The 9,155-nt window shown below is 33.7% G+C and overlaps 1 pseudogene; it reads right to left on the reverse strand.

The window, feature by feature from the left end:
- Positions 1–443: 443 nt before the first annotated feature.
- Positions 444–1,398, reverse strand: LOC127173484 (myeloid-associated differentiation marker-like protein 2; annotated as a pseudogene).
- Positions 1,399–9,155: the final 7,757 nt, after the last annotated feature.

The following is a 9,155-nucleotide window of genomic DNA, read 5'->3' on the forward strand; positions in this document are numbered from 1 at the left end:
AAATTGACAAAAACACATAATAAAATAAATCTGAAATAAAATATAAATATTAGATGAAAAACAACCTAAATGAAGTAAAAGCCCTAAAATTACTAACTGGAAATAAATAAAAATTGAAGTAAAATAAAAACAAACCTTGATACTAATATTTAAAAAAAATGACAAAAGAAAAATGACAAAAATGACAAAAAAGCACAAAATTTATCAAACAAAATGTAAAAAAAAGTAACTAAACGTAAAAGTGAAAATTAAACAATTAAACCAATTCAAAATAATAATTAAAAAAATAAAATAACACTTGGAGCTGGAGTTGCACAGTTGCACATCAGAGTTTAGCGGATGCTGTTGATCTGCATTTATAGGCACAGTAATGTTGTACCAGGACTTGATGTTCATTGCATGAGCATGTCAAAATCCAGCAGTATTTCATATGATCCGTGTGTTCAGACTCGATGACGCTGCGTCGTCGGACGGCTCCTGTGTGAACAGACGAGGTCGGCGATGTAAAGCGCCAGGTTGATGAAGCTCATCACGGCGACGGCGAGCTTCACGTCCCATGAGCACTTGCCCCTCGGGCAGCCCTGCGGCCGCAGCGGTTCGCCGTACTTCCTGTCGAAGCAGAAGACGGGCCAAAGCACGGCGGCGCTCACATACAGCAGCACCGCAGCGAACGTGTAGATCACAGCGAGACGCTCGAACGGCAGCCGCAGGGCCGCGGTCCGACCCGACACCACCAGCGCCACCAGCAGGACGGTCCCGGCCAAACACACGCCGAACACCACAGAGCAGTACAGCGTCGCCGCGTGACGCGTGAAATCTGTCCCGTTGGAGAGCATCACGAAAATCACACATCCCATGAAGCTCTGCGCCACCTTCAGGACGCCGGACGGCGTCGCCATGTAGCTCACGACGAGGCCCGGTTTGCCCCGCGACAGGAAGACCTCCGTCCCGTACGCGACGCACGCCCCCCCACGAGCACACGGTCACCGCGATCCGGAAGTCTCTGACCTCGCAGTTGTTGTACGGACAGTCGTCCGCGCGCACGAAGAACGCGGGATACACGACGGACGCCGTGAGCGTCAGTAAGGTGGCGAAGGACGCAAACATCACCGTCAGGTTCTCCCAGGACACCCGGAGACACGCGTGCAGACGGGTCACGTCCAGAACCAGGACGGCCGCGCTGATGGCGAAACAGGACGTCCAGACCGCCATGCAGAAGGTCCCGTAGGTGCTGTAACCGGCGCCGTGGATCACCAATGAGACGACGGCGCAGCCCAGGGTCAGCTGACACACACGGGCCGCACCGACGGGAGAAAACACGGCTGAAGCGTTCAGATGATGTCCAGCGGAGACGCTCATGACGAGACGGATCACTAGCGGTCAAACGTTTGGGGTCAAAGGTCTCTTCTGCTCAGCAAAGCTGCATTTATTTGATCAAAAATGAAGTAAATGTGAAATATTATGATTTAAAATAACTCTTTTCTATGTCAGTGAGTTTAAAATGTAATTTATTCCTGTGATGCAAAAATCCATCACATTTCTTATTGCTATCAGTGTTGAAAACAGTTGTTTTTTAGCAATTAAAATAAAATAAAATCATAAAATTGTCAAATTGAAATAATTTTGAGATGAAAATAAAATAATAAAACAAAAAAAATGATAGAAATAAACGACTAGAAATGTGTTTATAAAAGTGTCAAATTTAAATAATTAAAATTATTTTAATGAAAGCAAACAGAAAAAAACAAAGTTTAATCAGACAAATGTTAAAATAATTTTAAAATGAAAACAAATCTAAATAAACACTCAGTAAAATTTAAATCATATCACAGAAATTAAAATAAAACACAATTTAAAAAACAAATCAAAACAAAACACTGAGTAGAAATGTATGAATTCATAAATTAAAATTAAAAAATTAAATTAAAAAATTTAAATTATTTTAAAATGAAAACAAATCAAAAATTTGAAATTTTAACTGAATAATTCTTAAATGGGGAAAAAACATAAAATATAAAATAAATAGATAAATAAATGGAAAAGACAACTTAAAATAAATCAATATTAAAAAAACAAATAAAAACAAATGTAAAATTAAAACATAAATTTAGATAATTTAATAATTTTAAAATGAAAAACAACAACACTTGAAATCTAAAATAAATAAATGGAAAAGTCAAATTAAAATATATAAATAAATAACTAATAAAAAACAAATAAAACTGAAAATGTATTAAATTATAAAAAATTAAAATTAAAACAAATACATTTGAATAAATGAATCATTTTAAAATAAAAAAATAGTTAAAATATAAAAAAATGTAAGTCAAATTAAAATAAATAATAAACAAAACTGAAAATGCATTAAATCATTTAACTATTTGAATAACTTTAAAATGAAAAAATAAAACACTTAAAATAGAAAATAGAAAATGGGAAAAGTCTAATAAAAATAAATAAATAAATAAATAATAAAAAACAAGTAAAACTGAAAAGTTTTAAATCATAAAAAAATCATTTTAAATCATTTTAAAATTAAAAAAACACTTAAAATATAAAATAAAAAAATGGAAAAGTCTAATTAATTAATTAAATGATAACAAATGTCAAATTAAAACAAATTAATGATGTTAAAATCAAAACAATCAAAATGAAATACTAAAAGTGTGAAATTCATTATTCATTTTCTCAGGCCTGTTTGATGAATATCAAGTTGAAAAGAACAGCATTTCTTTGTAATAGAAATCTCTAGTAACATTCTAAACATCTTTACTGTCACTTTTGATCAACTGAATGCATCCTTGGTGAATAAAAGCATTAATTTAAACTCTTACTGACCCCAAACACTAGTGTATGTTACGTCTCATTATGACGGAGTATTTTAGATCGGTGGATTCAGCAGCAGGAAGGTCCTGATCGCGTATCGGTGGCGATCGGTCGTGCGTCTGTCGTCCGTCTGTAGAGATTCTGCCTCCTACCGTCTGTCTGACGCTTCTGTTTGGTTTCCACGGCAGCGAGTCGAGGCCGTTCCTCAGACGTTCCTCCTCAAGGGTGCATGGAGTATTTCTGACTCTATTTTGGAGCGTCTGACTCACGATCTGTCAGAAAGCAAACATGTCAAAATCGCCAGAGTCTCACAGCGACGGACAGAAAATGTGTCGAGAGTCGCAGCGACATCATTAACGCCAGATAATTACCTTCTAGTGCGACAGCTTTACGGATCCACGCTCAGAATCTGGAAGCAGAAACCAGAATCGCTCCACGGAGAAGATCGGATGAGCGTCCACGCGGCCGGTCAGCGACTTTCTCCAGTCGTGGTCCAGAAGAGAGAGTTATTGGTATGTGGGAGTGTCAGAGCAGATATGAAGCTGGAATGTGTGTCAGACGACACCTGTGACAAGAAACCAGTTATTCTATATATAAACACTCACAGACACTCGGGGTTTCTACACATGCAGCTCAAGAATGAACCCTAAATATATGACACAACCACTGACACTGATCTTAAAGGAATAGCTCACGCAAATAATGACTCATCCTCACATCATCTGAGATCACCATCAGTTTGTTTCTCCATCAGATTTGTGTAATTCTGTCATTCCATCACCGTCTCACCAATGGATGTGAATGGGTGCCGTCAGAATGAGAGTCCAAACAGCTGATAAAAACATCACAATAATCCACAAGTAATCCACACCACTCCAGTCCATCAGTGAACATCTTGAGAAAAAGATCAAACAAATCCATCAAGACGTTTTTAACTCAAATACATCGAGTTCACAATCCATAACTAGATCAAAAACTTCATCAAGACAAACTTGAGAAAGCCTAGCCTGAGTTTAAAGCAGCTGTAAAAGCTTGAATTTTTAAACTTTATATAGATGGATTAGATGATTAGCATGTTGCTAACATTTTTCTAGTATGTTTAACATGTTTTTAGCATGATTAACATGTTATTGGCATGAGTAGCATGTTCTTAGCATGTTGCTAGAATGTTTCTAACATGATCAGCAAGTTACTAGCATGTTGCTAATTGTTTCTAGCATGACTAACATGTTACTAGCATGTTTTGCTAACATCATTGGCAAGTTGTTAGCATGTTGCTAACAGGTTTCTAGCATGATTAGCAAGTTACTAACATGTTGCTAACATGATTAGCAAGTTGCTAGTATGTTGCTAACATGTTTCTAGTATAATTAACAAGTTGTTAGCATGTTTAACAAGATGCTAATATGTTGCTAGCATTTTTCTAACATGATTGGCAGGTTGTTATCCTGGCGCTAACATGTTTCTAGCATGTTGCTAACATGATTAACAAGTTGTTAGTATGTTGCTAACATGTTTCTAGCATGATTAGCATGTGTCTAGCATGTTGCTAACATGAATAGCAAGTTGTTAGCATGTTTAACAAGATGCTAGTATGTTGCTAACATTTTTCTAACATGATTGGCAAGTTGTTATCCTGGCGCTAACATGTTTTTAACATAATTAGCAAGTTGCTAGCATTATTGGCAAGTTGTAGACATGTTGCTAACATGTTTCTACCATGATTAGCAAGTTGTTAGCATTTTGCAAACATGATTAGCAAGTTGTTAACATGTTGCTAGCATGTTTTTTAACATGATTAACAAGTTGCTAACATGATTAGCTAGTTTTAGCATGTTTCTAACATTATTATCAAGTTGTTAGCATGTTGCTAGAATGTTTCTAACATGATTAGCAAGTTACTGGCATGTTGCTAATTGTTTCTAGCATGACTAATATGTTACTAACATGTTGTTAACATGATTGGCAAGTTGTTACCATGTTGCTAACATGTTTCTAGCATGATTAACAAGTTGCTAACATGATTGACAAGTTGTTAATATGTTTCTGACATGGTTAGCAAGTTGCTAGTATGTTGCTAACATGTTTCTAGCATGATTAACATGTTTCTGCCATGTTGCTAGCATGATTAGCAAGTTGCTAGTATGGTGCTAACATGTTTCTAGCATAATTAGCAAGTTGTTAACATGTGTAGCAAGATGCTAGTATGTTGCTAACATGTTTCTAGCATGATTAGCATGTGTCTAGCATGTTGCTAACATGATTAGCAAGTTGTTAGCATGTTTAACAAGATGCTAGTATGTTGCTAGCATTTTTCTAACATGATTGGCAAGTTGTTATCCTGGCGCTAACATGTTTCTACCATGATTAGCAAGTTGTTAGCATTTTGCAAACATGATTAGCATGTTTTTAACATGATTAACAAGTTGCTAACATGATTATCAAGTTGTTAGCATGTTGCTAGAATGTTTCTAACATGATTAGCAAGTTACTGGCATGTTGCTAATTGTTTCTAGCATGACTAATATGTTACTAGCATGTTGCTAACATGATTGGCAAGTTGTTAGCATCTAGCTAACATGTTTCTAGCATGATTAACAAGTTGCTAACATGTTGCTAACATGATTGACAAGTTGTTAATATGTTTTTGGCATGGTTATCCAGTTGCTAGTATGTTGCTAACATGTTTTTAGCATGATTAGCATGTTTCTACCATGTTGCTAGCATGATTAGCAAGTTGCTAGTATGGTGCTAACATGTTTCTAGCATAATTAGCAAGTTGTTAGCATTTTGCAAACATGATTAACAAGTTGCTAACATGATTAGCTAGTTTTAGCATGTTTCTATCATGATTATCAAGTTGTTAGCATGTTGGTAGCATGTTTCTAACATGATTAGCAAGTTGCTAGCATGTTTCTAGCATATTTAACAAGTTGCTAACATGTTTTGAGTGTTATTATGGACTCAATGTATTTGAGTTAAAAACGTCTTAACGATGGATTTGTTTCATCTTTTGTCTTCTCGAGATGTGAACTGATGGACTGGAGTGGTGTGGATTACTTGTGGATTATTGTGACGTTTTTATCAGCTGTTTGGACTCTCATTCTGACGGCACCCATTCACATCCATTGGTGAGACGGTGATGCAGTGACACATTTACACAAATCTGATGAACAAACAAACTCATCCTGATCTCGGACGATCTGAGGGTGAGCACATTTTCGTCTTATGTTAATTTTCGGGTGAACTGTTCCTTTAAAGGAATCATTTAGTTACTCTTCATGTTGTTTCAGGTCTGTTCTTTATTCTGTGAAACAAAAATCTCAAATCACTGCTTACTGAAACACACTAGTCTGATGAAATCACCTACTAACCTTGAAGTCTGTTTATGAGCAGGTTTCTCATGATACACAGAAGGACGGGAAGAGACTCCTTCATGGAAGGAGACGGAGCAGACGAACCCTGTTATATTTTATATTAATCTGAGTGCTGCATTTAGCTTGACCCATAATAACACACACACACACACACACACACATTAGACTACAACATTAGTGTATTTGTTATGCTCATATTGCAAAGCCATTACATCATTATTATTGTACAAAGTCATACACACACATTTTAATTTGATTAAATAATGCAGTTTAATGTGGGACAGCGGCTGAATGTGACTTGCCTTTTTTTTATTTTTTATAATATAAAAAAAATAGTTACACCAGCATACCAGAATAATTTATTTTTTTAAAATATAAAAATAATTTAAAAAGAAAAAAAAAAAAATATAAATAAATAAATAAATGTTAACCTTTTAATACATATTATTACATCTTAATACTTTTTTGAGTACAAAAATATTTTTAAATATAATAATAATAATAATAATAATCATCATCATCATAATAAATTTCAACCCTCTGGTGAAGACCCCAGCATTTTTTTAGCATTTCTTTTGAGTATAAATAAATAAATAAATAAATAATAAATGTTAACTTTTTAATACATATTATTACATCTTAATACTTTTTGAGTACAAAAATATTTTAAAATATTAATAATACTCATCATAATAAATTTCAACCTTCTGGTGAAGACCCCAGCATTTTTTTTTAACATTTCTTTTGAGTATAAATAAATAAAGTAAGTAAGTAAGTAATAGCATATCTTTTTTAATATTCATTTCATATTTCCTTTGTGTGTATAAATGTAAATGTAAATTATTTCCTTCGTGTGTGGTGATGGGCGGTGACACATGAACTATAGATAGAAGCCTGAAGTTCTCCTGAAACCGGATTGTTCTAAAAACAGCACTGTGGTGCAACTGTGACTCATTTACAGAGTGAACCACAAACCGTAACAAAGAGTAACAGCTGGAGTAATAATAGGCCGAGTATAATAAGCCTGGTCCTAATAACAGTCTCTCGACTCCTTAAGATGATGTTTTTAACACAACAGCACCACCATCTGAAGCATCAGTGTATTCACATGCTGTGGTTCAGCTGGATTTGTGGGTTTGTTCTGCCATCTGGTGAAAGCGCGCACACACACACACACGTATATAAAAGAGCTGCAAACATCCACCAGAGGGACACAGAGAGCCACAGAAATCCATCAGAATAAGCTGAAACTCAATCAGCGCTGACACAAACAAAACATGGCTCATTAATTTCCCCATGTTTGGCTAAAGATTGTTTCATGATGATGTGAACTGTGATTGTGAAAAGTGATTATTTATTTATTTTTTAATTACACAGTGCAAAGTATTTTAGAATCATTTATATACTATTATAGTTTGTATTAATGTGTCAGTTTTTTTTTTTAAATATATGCTTTCAGTTTTTATTTTAATTTTAGTTGCCTATTTTTTTTATCTATATAATTGCGTTTAGTTATTTTAGTACTTCAACTAAATTAAAAAAATATATATACATTTTAAGATATGTTGCCTTAGCAACTAGCTAAAATAAAAGCTCATTTTAAATTATTTTTTAATAGTTTGATTTATATTCTATTACAGTATTTTTGAACATTTTGAATTAGCTTTTTTATATTTTTATATTTTCAGTTCCATTTTAATTGCAGTTCGATTTTTTGTTGAATTTTGCTACATGCTTTTTTATTTCATTCATCTATTTAGCTTTATTTTTATTTGAGTATTAGTATTTTAGTACTTTATTTTAGTCAGTTGCTATGGAAATAATTTTCTATATTTCTATATACATTTATATATTTTTTTATTTTGATTTTATTTAAATTATTATTAATATTTTTAGTTTTGGATTTAAAAAATGCTTTTTAATGCGATTTAGTTGAACTTTAGTATCTAAACTGTGATTGCATTTCATTTTATTATTATTATTTTTTTTTCAGTTTTTTAAATTTCATTTTATTTTATTCTGATAAAAAATGCTTTTTAATGTGATTTAGTTGAACAGCTAAAATGTTGCTGAATTAAATTTTTATTTTATTATTTATTTATATATTTATTAGTTTTTTAGTTTTGGATTTAAAAAATGCTTTTTAATGTGATTTATTTCAACTTTAGTATCTAAACTGTGGCTGAATTTAATTTCATTATTATTTTTTTTTAATTTTATTTTATTCTGATAAAAAAATGCTTTTTAATGTGATTTAGTTGAACATTAGCTAAAATGTTGCTGAACTAAATTTTTATTTTATTTATTTATTTATTAGTTTTGGATAAAAAAAAATAATTAAAAAAAGGCTTCTTAATCTGATTTAGTTGAACTTTAGAATCTAAACTGTGCTGAATTTTATTTTATTCAACATTTCTCATTTGAATCTAATTTTTGTATTTATGTAATGGTTTGAGTTGACCGTAATAAAGCTGAAGTGTATTTTCAGTGCAGATGACTTTCACCTGTGCAGGCACGCGGTTGAGGATGAAGTGCAGTGTTCTGCGGGTTAAACGCGAGCGTTGGTTCACCTGCGCGGCTCAGCAGGTGCTCCGCACGTCCTTCATCAAAGCGCCGCCGCAGCTGGACGTCATTAACCCGGTGAACAGCTAGTTAACAGAGACCAACCTCCGGACACTTTGAAGTTCCTTCAGACGCTGGGAAACATCACTTCAAAGCATCGCTTCAAGAAAAACACACCTAAAGATGTCCATTTGAAAACTAAACATGACCTCAGGAACAGATGATGTAAGAACTGAAGTAGTTTTTATTTTCATATTTTCCTTCACATTTTATTTGACTTTAGTTTTAGTCATTTGTTATGCATTTTCCCCCAGTTTGATTAGTTTTTGCTTGTCTTTTAAATACATCAGGAAGTGTTGAGGTCAGAAAAAAAGAGAAGAACTCAATTGT

This window comes from Labeo rohita, chromosome 11 (genome assembly GCF_022985175.1).
Source record: "Labeo rohita strain BAU-BD-2019 chromosome 11, IGBB_LRoh.1.0, whole genome shotgun sequence".
In the NCBI taxonomy this organism is placed as follows: domain Eukaryota; kingdom Metazoa; phylum Chordata; class Actinopteri; order Cypriniformes; family Cyprinidae; genus Labeo; species Labeo rohita.